Below are 13,130 nucleotides of genomic sequence, written 5' to 3'. Positions count from 1 at the left end.
CACCAAATCCTGGAAAGGATGTGGAAAAACTGGATTCCTCACACACTGCTGACGGGATTATTAAATGGTATGGCCATTGTGGAAAACAATTTGGCAATCTATAAAAAATATTAAAAACATGCAACTATTACCTGATTCAGCAACTGCACAACTGGTCATTTATCCCAGAGAAAGCAACACTTAAGTTCACACAAATAGGCCCAAACTAGAAACCAAGATGACCTTCAATGGGTGAATGGCTGAACAAACTGCGGTACCATAGAGAAAAAGTAAAAAAAAAAAAAAAAAAAAAAAGCCAACCCCATCAAGTTACATTCCATCTGATTCAATTTGTGTTAACATTTCTGAAATGACAAACTACAGAAATGGAGATGAGTTGTTCCCAGGGTTTAGGGAGGGGCTGAGGCAGGAAGGAAATAAGGATGGCTATGAAAGGGCAACAAAAGGTCTATAAAAGGGATCCTTGTAATAATGGAAATATTCTGTATCTTGACCACATCAATGTCAATGTCAATATCTTAGTAGTGATACTGTACTACAGTATTTGAAAATGTTATTACCAATGAGGAAAACCGGGAAGGGTATATGGAATGTTTCTGTATTGTTCCTTACAAGTGCATAAGAATCTACAATTATCTCAAATAAAAGGTTTAATTTAAAAAAATCAGGGTCCCCTGGGCTCAGTCAGTTAAGCGTCTGACTTTTGATTTCAGCTTAGGTCATGATCTCACGCTTGGTGAGACTGAGCCCCACATGGGGGGGGGGGGGGGGGGGCTCTGTCAGCCCAGAGCCTGCTTGGGATTCTCTCTCCCTCCCTCTCTCTGCCCCTCCCCTGCACTAGCACACACACTAGCTCTCAAAATAAACATTACAAAAATAAAAAATAAAAAAATTTTAAAACATCAATGTCTTCTACCACATTAACAAAATAAACAAGGAAATCACATATGATATCAATAAATGCAGAAAGACAGGGGTGCCTGGCTGGCTCAGTTGGTGGAGCATGTGACTCGATCTTGGGGTTAAGTTTAAGCCCCACACTGGGTATAGAAATTACTTAAAAATAAAATCTTTAAAAAATAAATAAATACACAAAGATAATCAGACAAAATTCAATATCCATTCATGAAATCAAAAAGGGGGGAGTGAGGGCATCTGCAAAACAATTATAGTGAACACCATATTAATGGTGAAATAATGAATCCTTTACCCCCAAAGACTGGGACAAGGCAAGGATATCCACTTCCATTATTTCTACTTCTAATCAACACCATACTGTAGGTTCTACACTGCAACAAGAAATAAGAAGCACAAATAATGGAAAGGAAGAACTAAAAATGTCTTTACTTGTAAACCATATGATTGACTGTGTATGTAGAAAACCCTAAGAAATGTACCAACTAAAAACATCCTACTAGAACTAATAAATTACTTTAGCAAGGTCACAGGATACATGCTCAATTTAAAATAAACTGGGGCGCCTGGGTGGCGCAGTCGGTTAAGCGTCCGACTTCAGCCAGGTCACGATCTCGCGGTCCGGGAGTTCGAGCCCCGCGTCAGGCTCTGGGCTGATGGCTCAGAGCCTGGAGCCTGTTTCCGATTCTGTGTCTCCCTCTCTCTCTGCCCCTCCCCCGTTCATGCTCTGTCTCTCTCTGTCCCAAAAATAAATAAAATAATAATAATAATAAAAAATAAAAATAAACTGTACTCTCAGTTTATTTTAGCAACAAACTGAAAATAAAATTTTAAAATACTATTTGTAGTACTATTAAAAACCATAAACTTTACTTAGGATAAAAAAACCATTACTTAGGATAAATCTAATGAAAAACATGCAGAACTTCTACAATGAAAAATATAAAAGACCACTGAGGAAAATTAAAAGAGGATCTAAATAAATGGGAGAGATGTACCACCTTCATAAGTCAAAGAGCTCAACATTGTCAATTCTCCCCAGTCAAATACAAATATCAATAAAAATCCCAACTGGTCTTTTTGAAGAAACTGAAAAACTGATTCTAAACGGCATATGGCAATGCAAAATACTTAGAACAGCCAAAATAATCATGAAAATAAAAAACAAGGCTACATGTTTTATACCACCTCATTTTAAAATTTACTATAAAGCTATAGAAAATCTGTGGTGTTGGTGCAAGGCTAGACAAAGAAATCAATGGAACAGAACAGAGCCCAGAAACAGACCCACACTGACTTCCAAGCAAGGTACCAAGATAAATCAATAAAGAAATTCAAGTATTTTTCAAAAAATGGTGCTAGAACTAGATATACAGGAGGAAAAATAACCTTGTATTCCTATCCCATACCAGATACAAAAAATCAATTTGAAACAAACTATCTAAACATAAAAGCTAGAACTATTAAAGCTACTAAGAAAACAGTGTCTTAGTGACCTTGGGTGAGAAAAAGCTTAGACAAAACACAAATAAGTACTAATCATAAAAGAAAAAAAAATCTGATGAATTAGATTTCATCAAAATGTAAAAGTTCTAATTATCAAAAGTCACCATAAAGAATATAAATTGGAAGAGATGCGAAATATATATATATATATATATTTTTTTTTTTTTCAGTGAGACTAACTGGGAGGCAACTAGAGCAGAGCATCTGAGAGCTGATGGTAAACTGTAATAGATCAACGGAGATGGAAAGAAGTTGACCTTTCATATAGGTGGTCTGAATCTAATGATGGTTTAATATGATAGGTAACAGAAAGGAAGGAGAAAAAAACTACTGCTAAGAAAATAAAAGGTGAGTGGAACACACATAATCCCACAGCCTTTAAACACATACCATCATGTTGTGCAACAGCAGCAGCAGCAGCAGCCAGCATTTACTGCACATTTAGTATGACTCAGCCAAAACTTTAGGGGCGTTCTTCCCTTCAATCCTCATGACAATTCTACGGGGTAGCTACTTTACTAACCCATTTTATTTTTTAAAAGAGTTTTTAAAATGCTTATTTATTTGAGAGAGAGAGACAGAGAGAATGAGCAGGGCAGTGGCAGAGAAAGAGGAAGAGAGAATCCCAAGCAGGGTCTGTACTGACAGCGCAGAGCCCAACATGGGGCTCAAACTCAAGAACCCTGAGTCATAACCTGAGCCGAAATCAAGAGTCAGATGCTTAACCAACTGAGCCACCCAAGCACCCCACTTAGTTTTCTTATTGAACATTTAGAGAATTCCATCTTTCACAATTATAATTAATGCAGCAATGATCAATTTCATATAGTGCTTGTCCTAAATTATTTTCTTAGGATAACGCCCCAATCAGTAAAAAGTAAAGTCATCTAGCTTTGATTACAATCTCCCAGAGCAGAAAGCTATTTTTTTCCACGTCATATTTTTTCAACTTCTTTTCAAACCAAATCATTCTCTGAATGGGGTTAGTCATACATTTAAAATAATGGTAACATAATAAAATATTTAAGAAGATATTCCACATAGTCTAGCCACATCCCAAAATCACTTCTATGGAGGCTACCTCCCAGACTTGGCCAAGCCAAGCATTTCAAGAAGCAAAACAATGGTTCTTTCTTCTACTATCGCCCCAAAACAAGAGGGGGGAAAAAAAGGTAAAGCCAGTCAAGAAGAAAACATTCACAATCAATATATCCGATAAAGGACTTGTATCCAGAATACATAAGGAATATTTACAAATCAGCAATAAAAAAGGAAAAACACATTTTTTAAATATGGGCAAAAGAAGTTATCTGAATGACCAATAAACATATCAAGAGCTGCTGAACATCATTAATTACTGGGGAAATGCAAATTAAAACACAATGAGACAACTCAAACATCCATGCTGGGTGAACAGATAAACAAAATGTGGTATATACCTAGAGTGGAATATCATTCAGTCTTAAAAAGAAGTTCTGATATATGCTACAACACAGATGAACCTTGAAGACATTATGCTAAGTAAAATAAGCCAGATAGGAGTTTCCTACAGCAGTCAAGACACTACCCAACACAAGAGACTATTCTACCACAGAGACAGAAAGTAGAAGGTGGCTGCCAGCAGGGGGGGAACAGGGAATGGTAAGTTATTGTTTAATGGGCACAGAATTTCAGTTTGGGAGTCTGAAAAAGTTATGGATGGTGGTAATGGTTACACAACAATGTGACTGTACTCAATGCCACTGAACTATACACTTAAAATAGTAACTTTTATACACATGTATTTTACAACAATAAAAAATCATTATGTTGGAAAAAAAACACCGTAAGATACCATTTTGGTATCTTGGCTTAAAATTTAAAGGACGGTAGGTGACACCAAATGCGTGTGATGATATGGAGCAACTGGAACCCCCTTACACTGCTGATAGTGTAAAATGATACTATGACTTTGGGAAAGAGTTTAATGATTTCTTACAATATTAAACACATACCTATGACCCCAAATTTCATTCCCAGCATTTACCCAGGAAAAATGAAAACATGCTCAAAAAGGAACTTGTACACAAATGTACACAGTAGCTTTATTCACAATAGCAAAAACTAGAAACAAGGACAAGAGATAAATTATGGTATTAACAACAAAACACTACTCAGCAAAAAAAAGGAACAAAAAACTTACACTACAACAAAACTATGAGTAGCTAATTCTACCCTGTCTTTCTGGTATCTGCTAAAATGTCACCACCCCAAAGAGGCCTTCCCTGGCTACCCCCAATCTAATGTCACTACTCACCATCACTCTTCAACACCTCATCTTCTGTTATGGTCTCAAAATTAATCACAACACGAATTACCTTATTAGTTTATGTTGTATCACCCCACTAAAATGTAAGCTTCATGAGGGCAAGAGACCTTTTCTGCCTTGTTCAGCCAGTAAGAGTGTCCAGAATTAAAAAGAAACTCAAATATTTATCTAATCAATGAATGAATTTACATGTCATAAATCTGACAGAAGTTAATCACTCAAAATCTAGAGTATATAAATATTTATATTTAGATGCCTTGGCCCTTCTTGGAAATAGTTCTAAAATCAGAATACCTGTTAAGCATACTCTGTGCAAAATCCTACAAAGATATGAAATCCAGCATTGCCCTACATACAGAAGGAAGTCAGGAAATAGCAGATGAGTATAAACATAACATACAATACTAAGTACAAAATGAAATACTGCTTGGCATTCTCCATGAAAAAACAGAAAAGAAAGAGCATTTCAAGCTGTTTTCAAGTATTAATTTCAGAAATACACCTACATAAAATATACAGCCTAAAAAAGGAAAAATAAAAAACACTCGTGTGGTAAAAAGAATATGTCCCATCAGAAACACAAAACCTAAAGAAAAACTCAGGGAATTTTCCAGTGATCTAAGTAAGTATCAGAAAACTATGCTGACAGAACAGAAAATAATGTGTTAGCAGGATCAACTGTTAGTTTTTTTTTTTTTTACATTTTATAAAAAATTTCAAACATACACAAATGTAGACAGAACAGCATAATGAACCCCACATACCCATCACTGAGTTACAACAATTATCAATATAAGCATTTAAGAAATCAGGTGAATTTCCGATGCAACCCAATTTCCACAACACTGATGATGGTAAAAGGCACAAAATACACATACTTTAGGCTTATTTCCCATGTCCTGACCAGCCTTTGTCTACTTTAGTATCACAGAAGTATGAATGTCCTCTCCCATCATTTATACTCCGTCATAATCCTACTCTGATGCTTGTATTATTAGCTGCAGAATGAAAAGCTGTAGTAACAAGAATTTTTTCAACTACCAGAAATTCATGAGATGTGAAAGACTTTTATTTCTTCTTTACCCAATATATATATATATTTAAGACACTGATGTTGTTTTTAAAAAGCTTTTGCACAACAAACAAAACCAAAAAAAGGAAAAGGCAACCTACCACTGGGAGAAGATATTTGCAAATGATATATCCAATAAGGGTTTATTTTTTTAATGTTTGTTTATTTATTTTGACAGAGAGAGAGTATGTGCACAAGCAGAGGAGAGGCAGACAGAGAGGGAGAGGGAAAGAATCCCAACCAGGCTCCACACAGTGCAGAGCCTGATGCAGGGCTCGATCCCACAAACCATGAGCTCATGACCTGAGCTAAAATCAAGAGTCAGACACTTAACTGATTGAGCCACCCAGGTACCCTCTCCAGTAAGGGTTTAATATCCAAACTGTAAAGAACTTACACAACACAAAAAAATAACCCCAATAATCTGATTAAAGATGGACAGAGGACCCAAATAGACATTTTTCCAAAGAAGACATACAGATGGCCAACAGACACATGAATAGATGCTCAATATCACTAATCATCAGGCAAATACAAATCAAAACTACAATGAGATAGCACCTCACATCTGTCAGAATAAGCAATACCAAATGGACAAGAAACAATAAATATTGGCAACGATGTGGACAAAAAGGAAGCCCTGTGCAGTTGGTGGGAATGCAAACTGATACAACCACTGTGGAAAACAGTATGGAGCTTCCTAAAAAATTAAAAATAGAGATTCCAAAAAAAAAAGAAAAAGAAAAAGAAAAAGAAAAAGAAAAAGAAAAAGAAAAAGAAAAAGAAAAAGAAAAAGAAAAAGAAATGGAAGGGAAGCTTCCAAACTCATTCTATGAAGCCAGCATTACCTTGATTCCAAAAACCAAAGACCCCTCTAAAAAGGATTACAGGCCAATATCCCTGATGAAGCTGGATGCAAAAGTTCTCAACAAGATACTAGCAAATCAAACTCAACAGTACATTAAAAGAACTATTCACCATGATCAAGAGGGATTCATTCCTGGGTTGCAGGGCTGGTTCAATATTCATAATCAATCAACATGATACACCACATTAATAGAAGAAAGGATAGGGGCGCCTGGGTGGCACAGTCGGTTAAGCGTCCGACTTCAGCCAGGTCACGATCTCGCGGTCCGTGAGTTCGAGCCCCGCGTCAGGCTCTGGGCTGATGGCTCAGAGCCTGGAGCCTGTTTCCGATTCTGTGTCTCCCTCTCTCTCTGCCCCTCCCCCGTTCATGCTCTCTCTCTGTCCCAAAAATAAATTAAAAAAAAAAAAAAAATAGAAGAAAGGATAAGAACCATATGATCCTGTCAATAGATGCAGAAAAACCATCTGACAAAATACAGCATCCTTTCTTGATAACAACCCTCAAGAAAGTAGGGATAGAAGGGATACCTCAACATCACAAAAGCCATATACGAAGGCCCACAGCTAATATCATCCTCAATGGAGAAAAACTGAGAGCTTTCCCCCTAAGATCAGGAACATGACAGGGATGCCCACTCTCGCCCTGTTGTTCAACATAGTGTTGGAAGTCCTGGCCTCAACAATCACAACAAAAAGAAATAAAAGGCCTCCAAATTGGCAAAAAAGAAGTCAAACTTTCACTCTTCACAGATGACATGATACTCTATATGGAAAACCTGAAAGACTCCACCGAAAAACTGCTAGAGCTGATAGATGAACCCAGCAAAGTCACAAGATATAAAATCAATGCACAAAATCAGCTGCGTTTCTATACACCAATAATGAAGCAACAGAAAGAGATATCAAGGAATCAATCCCATTTACACTTACACCAAAAACCATAAAATACCTAAGAATAAACCTAACCAAAAGGTAAGAGATCTGTATGCTGAAAACTATAGAAAGCTTATGAACGCAACTGAAGACACAAAGAAATGGAAAAACATTCCATGCTCATGGAATGGAGGAACAAATATTGTTAAAATGTCAACACTACCCAAAGCAATCTACACATTCAATGCAATCCCAATTAAAATTGCACCAGCATTCTTCTCAGAGCTAGAACAAGCAATCCTAAAATTTGTATGGAACCACAAAAGACCCCACGTAGCCAAAGTAATGTTGAAAAAGAAAACCAAAGTGAGAGAAATCACAGCCTTTAGCCTCTACTGCAAAGCTGTAATCATCAAGACAGTATGGTATTGGCACAAAAACAGACACACAGACCAATGTGCATGAGAACCCAGAATTGGACCCACAAATGTACAGCCACCTAATCTTTGACAAAGCAGTAAAGAGTATCCAATGGAAAAAAGACATCTCTTTAGCAAATGATGCTAGGAGAACTGGACAGCAACATGCAGAAGAATGAAACTGGACCACTTTCTTACACCATACACAAAAATAAACTCAAAAGGAATGAAAGTCCTAAATGTGAGACAGGAAACCATCAAAACCCTAAAGGAAAAAAAAAGGCAACAATCTCTCTGACCTCAGATGCAGCAACATCTTGCTCGACGCATCTCCAAAGGCAAGGGAAATAAAAGCAAAAATGAACTATTGGAACCTCATCAAGATAAAAAGCTTCTGTACTGCAATGGAAACAATCAACAAAACTAAAAGGCAACCAATGGAATGGGAGAAGTTATTTGCAAATGACATATCGGATAAAAGGTTAGTAGCCAAAATCTATAAAGAACTTAAACTCAACATCCAAAAAACAAATAACCCAATGAAGAAATGAGAAGACACGAATAGACACTTTTTCAAAGACATCCTGATGGCCAACAGACACATGAAAAGATGCTCAACATCACTCATTATCAGGGAAATACAAATCAAAATCAGTCTGATTCCACCTCACACCAGTCAGAGTGGCTAAAATTAACAACTCAGGAAACAACAGATGTTGGCAAGGGTGTGGAAAAACAGGAACCCTCTTAGAACTGTTGGTGGGAATGCAAACTGGTGTAGCTGCTCTGGAAAACAGTGTGGAGGTTCCTCAAAAAATTAAAAATAGAATTACCCTACAACCTAGCAATAGCACTACTAGGAATTTATACTACTAAGATACAGGAGTGCTGATTCATGGGGCACATGTACTCCAATGTTTATAGCAGCACTTTCAACAATAGCCAAATTATGGAAAGAGCTCAAATGTCCATCAACTGACAAATGGATGAAGAAGATGTGGTTTAGATATACAATGGAACACTACTTGGCAATGAGAAGGAATGAAATCTTGCCATTTGCAATGTGGATGGAACTAGAGAGTATTATGCTAAATGAAATAAGTCAAAGAAAGACAGATATCCTATGTTTTCACTCATGTGGAATTTGATAAACTTAACAGAAAACCACGGGGGAAGGGAAGGGGAAAAAACAGAGAGGGAGGCAAACCATAAGAGACTTAAATACAGAGAACAAAGTGAGGGTTGATGGGAGGGGTTTAGGGGAGAGGGGAAAATGGGTGATGGGCATTGAGGAGGGCATTTGTTGGGATCAGCACTGGGTATTGTATGTAAGCGATGAATCATGAGAATCTACTTCCAAAGCCAAGAGCACACTGTATACACTGTATGTTAGCTAAATTGACAATAAATTCTATTTTTTAAAGAAAAATAGCCAAATTATGGAAAGCGCCCAAATGTCCATCAACTGATGAATTAAAAAGATATACACATTCATACATACATACATACATACATACATACAGTGAATACTACCCCGCAATGAAAAAGAATGAAATCTTGCCATTTTGCAACAATGTGGATGGACCTGGAGGGCATTATGCCAAGCAAAATAAGTCAGTCCGAGAAAGACAGATATCATATGATTTCATTCATATGTGGAATCTGAGAAACTCAACAAATGAACATAAGAGAAGGGAAGCAAACTGTAAGAGACTCTTAAATACAAAGAATAAATGGAGGGTTGCTGGAGTGGGGGAAGGCAGGGGGATGGGTTAAATGGGTGATGGGCATTAATGAGGGCACTTTTCGGGACAAGCACTGGGTATCACACGTAAGAGATGAATCACTAGAATCTACTCCTGAAGCCAAGACTACACTGTGTGTTAACTAACTTGAATATCAATTAAACAGAAAAGAAAAGAAATACCATACAATCTAGTAATTCAACTACTGGGTATTTACCCAAAGAAAACAAAACCACCAGTGTGAAAAGACAGGTGCGCCCCTATGTTCACTGCAGCTTTACAATAGCTAAGAAATGAAAGCTAACCTAAGTGCACACTGACAGATAAATGTATAAGATGTGGTACACACACAGGAATATTACTCGGTCGTCAAAAAGTATGAGATCTTGCCAAGTGTGACAACATGGATGGACCCACAGGCCATTATGCTAAGTGAAATAAGTCTGATAAAGACAAATACCATATGCCTTCACTTACATGTAGAATCTAAAAAACAAAACAAAGAATCATAAATAGAGAAATGGTGGGTGCCAGAGGGGATGGAGTTGAGGGGATGGGTGAATTAAGTGAAGGGGATTAAGAAGTACAAAATTCCACTTACAAAATAAGTCACAAAGGGTGAATTAGGTGAAGGGGATTTAAGAAGTACAAAATTCCACTTACAAAATAAGTCACAGAGATGAAAAGTACAGCACAGGAAACATAGTCAATGATATTGTGACAACAGTGTATGGTGACAAATGGTACCCATATCCATCATGGTAATAAGCACAGTGTGATGTACAGAATTACAGCTGAAACAAATATAAGATTGTACAGCAACTATAATTTAAAAAGATGTTGTACATTCAAGTTTATATTGGTAATAATTGAGAACTTTTAATAGCTTTAAAACGTGGACTGCCAGTTCTACAATAGAAACTTTTTAAAAAGTAACCACTCGACGTGTAACAAATTACCCTATTATCACAAACTTCCCTCTATGTAAAATACATTAATGCATTATCCAAAACTCATCGAATAGGCTCATTCTATGAAGAAAATTGCTCTATTAATTTAAACCAGTAAATCTAAAACCAGTGAGTGCCATCTGGGTTCCGAATCAGATGAACACACTAAAGAAGGGGGTTTCATCAATCAGAGGGCTAACATCTTTGTGTCAAAAGAAGAGCAACAGCTGAAGCAGAAGGAGATCTAGAAGCCACAAAGAGACCAATCTTTGATGTCTTTTACTTTCTACTTTTCTATCAGGGCCTAATATACATAGTAAGCCTACATATTTTAAGTGTACAGCTGCATGATCTTTTGCATATTAATTCACCCACATTACCACCACCTAAATCAAGACACAGAATACTTTGAACTCCCACGAAGTTTCCACTGTGTCCCCACAAAAGTAGCCATTATTCTGATATTTAACACAAAGGATTAGGGTAGCCCTTTTTTTTTTTTTTTTTTTTTTTTAATATTTTTGAGACAGAGACAGAGTGCGAGCGGAGGAGGGGCAGAGAGAGAGAGGGAGACACAGATTCTGAAGCAGGCTCCAGGCTCTGAGCTGTCAGCAGAGCCCAACTCGGGACTTGAACTCACAGACCGTGAGATCAGGACCTGAACTAAAGTCGGATGCTTAACTAAGCCACCCAGGCACCCCTAGGTTAGCCTTTTTGAACTTCATATAAATGGAATCATGAAGATTCTTATTTATTTTTTTATTTATAAAGGTTCTCTTTTGAAGTGTTTGGTTTCTTTGCTCAATTTTACATCTGTGAGATTCATCCTTATTGTTGTATGTAGCAATAGTTCATTCTTTGTCATGACTATATACTATTCTATTATATAACTATGCCTCAGTGTATTTACCCATCCTGTTTGGGGGGCTATTATGTATAAGGAATTTAACATTTTTGTATTTGTCTTTGTTGGGAACAAATGTGCCCATTTATGCTGGCCAATTACAAAGTCTTAGAATATGTATGGACTAATCTGCTCAAACGCTAAACTATCACTTTTTCCCCATTACGTATGAGGCTTTCCATATCATTTCTCTTAATAAGAGACCTTTAGATAATAAATTCAGGTAGCCCTAAATGATCTTCCACCCATTATGCAACTGAGGCAGCTGCCAAAACAATTTATAAACTACAAATGAAGAACTTGCCAGTTACAAACCAACTAACTTCCATTTCCTCTGCCACATCAGACAGAACTCACACTATTCAGATTGAAACAACAACTCTGGTCAACTAAGGACAGTTATAACCAACAGCTGAGGATGAGTAAGTGGTTACTTATGGGCTTCTGAAAAACTAGGTATTTTTCCATGCATTTATCTCGAAAGCTATTTAATCAAAATCTTGGGAATGGCAGGGTTGCCTGGGTGGCCCAGAAGGCTTCACCAGTAAATTCTATCAAACATATGGAAAAATAAACAATCCTACACAAACTCTTTCAGAAAACAGAAAAGAAAGTAACATTTCCCAACTCATTTTATATGGGTACTATCACTGATACTAAAGCCAAAGACATTAAAAAAAAAAAAACTTCAGTATCCCTCATGAACACAGACATGAAAATTCTTTTTTTTTTAATTTTTTTTAATGTTTGTTTATTTTTGAGAGAGAGAGACAGAGCGTGAGCAGGGGGAGGGGCAGAGAGAGAGGGAGACACAGAATTTGAAGCAGGCTCCAGGCTCTGAGATGTCAGCACAGAGCCTGACGCGAGGCTCGAACTCACGAACAGTGAGATCATGACCTGAGCCAAAGTGGGAAGCTCATCCGACTGAGCCACCCAAGCGCCCCATAGACACGAAATTCTTAACAAAATATTAGCAAACTAAACTCAGCAACATATAAAAAAATATTATACACCATGACTAAGTGGGGTTCATTCCAGGAACACAAGATTAGTTTAACACCCAAAATTCAAGTAATGTAATACACCATTTATACATATCTTACACATATCTCAGAGGTTTAATACAAAAAAGGTTACTTGTATATTTTAAACACATCAAGGGGTGCCTGGCTGGCTCAGTCGGTGGAGCGTGCGACTCTTGATCTCAACAGTCTTGAGTTCAAGCCCCCACATAGGGTGTGGAGCCCACTTAAAAAAAAAGAATAAAATAAGAACATCAAATTGGATATTTAGATAACTTTGTACGGATCTTCTAGAAGTCAGTATTTACATGCCAAAACTTACATCCTAAATTATTTAAAATGTTTAAACTACTGAAATTTACAATGACCAATTTCAGATGCCAACTTAAATGTGTAAGAGATACACAGACTTTCTAATGTTTCGGACACTAAAAAAAGTTTTAAGACCCTGAGTAACAAGGGAAAAAGAATCACTCATGTCAATGCAACTCAGACAACCAATAAAAAATTACTTCAGACAAGCAACAAAAAATTACTTTTGAAAATTTG

At 36.9% G+C, this 13,130-nt stretch overlaps 1 protein-coding gene across 6 annotated transcripts in view; it reads right to left on the bottom strand.

Annotated features, from left to right (window-relative positions):
• EDC3 (enhancer of mRNA decapping 3) overlaps positions 1 to 13,130 on the bottom strand; it is a 61,162-nt gene that overhangs the window by 45,835 nt on the left and 2,197 nt on the right. The window contains exon 1 of one of the 6 annotated variants that reach the window (XM_045059023.1): positions 12,697 to 12,717. The exons of the other annotated variants lie outside the window; for them this stretch is intronic. The gene's annotated coding sequence lies outside the window, so the exon portion shown is untranslated. Of the gene's footprint in view, positions 1 to 12,696; positions 12,718 to 13,130 lie in introns of those variants that run through there. 6 annotated transcript variants of the gene reach the window in all.

The sequence above is a fragment of the Felis catus genome, chromosome B3, assembly GCF_018350175.1.
Source record: "Felis catus isolate Fca126 chromosome B3, F.catus_Fca126_mat1.0, whole genome shotgun sequence".
Classification (NCBI taxonomy): Eukaryota; Metazoa; Chordata; class Mammalia; order Carnivora; family Felidae; genus Felis; species Felis catus.
This window is presented reverse-complemented; position numbering and strand designations above follow the sequence as displayed.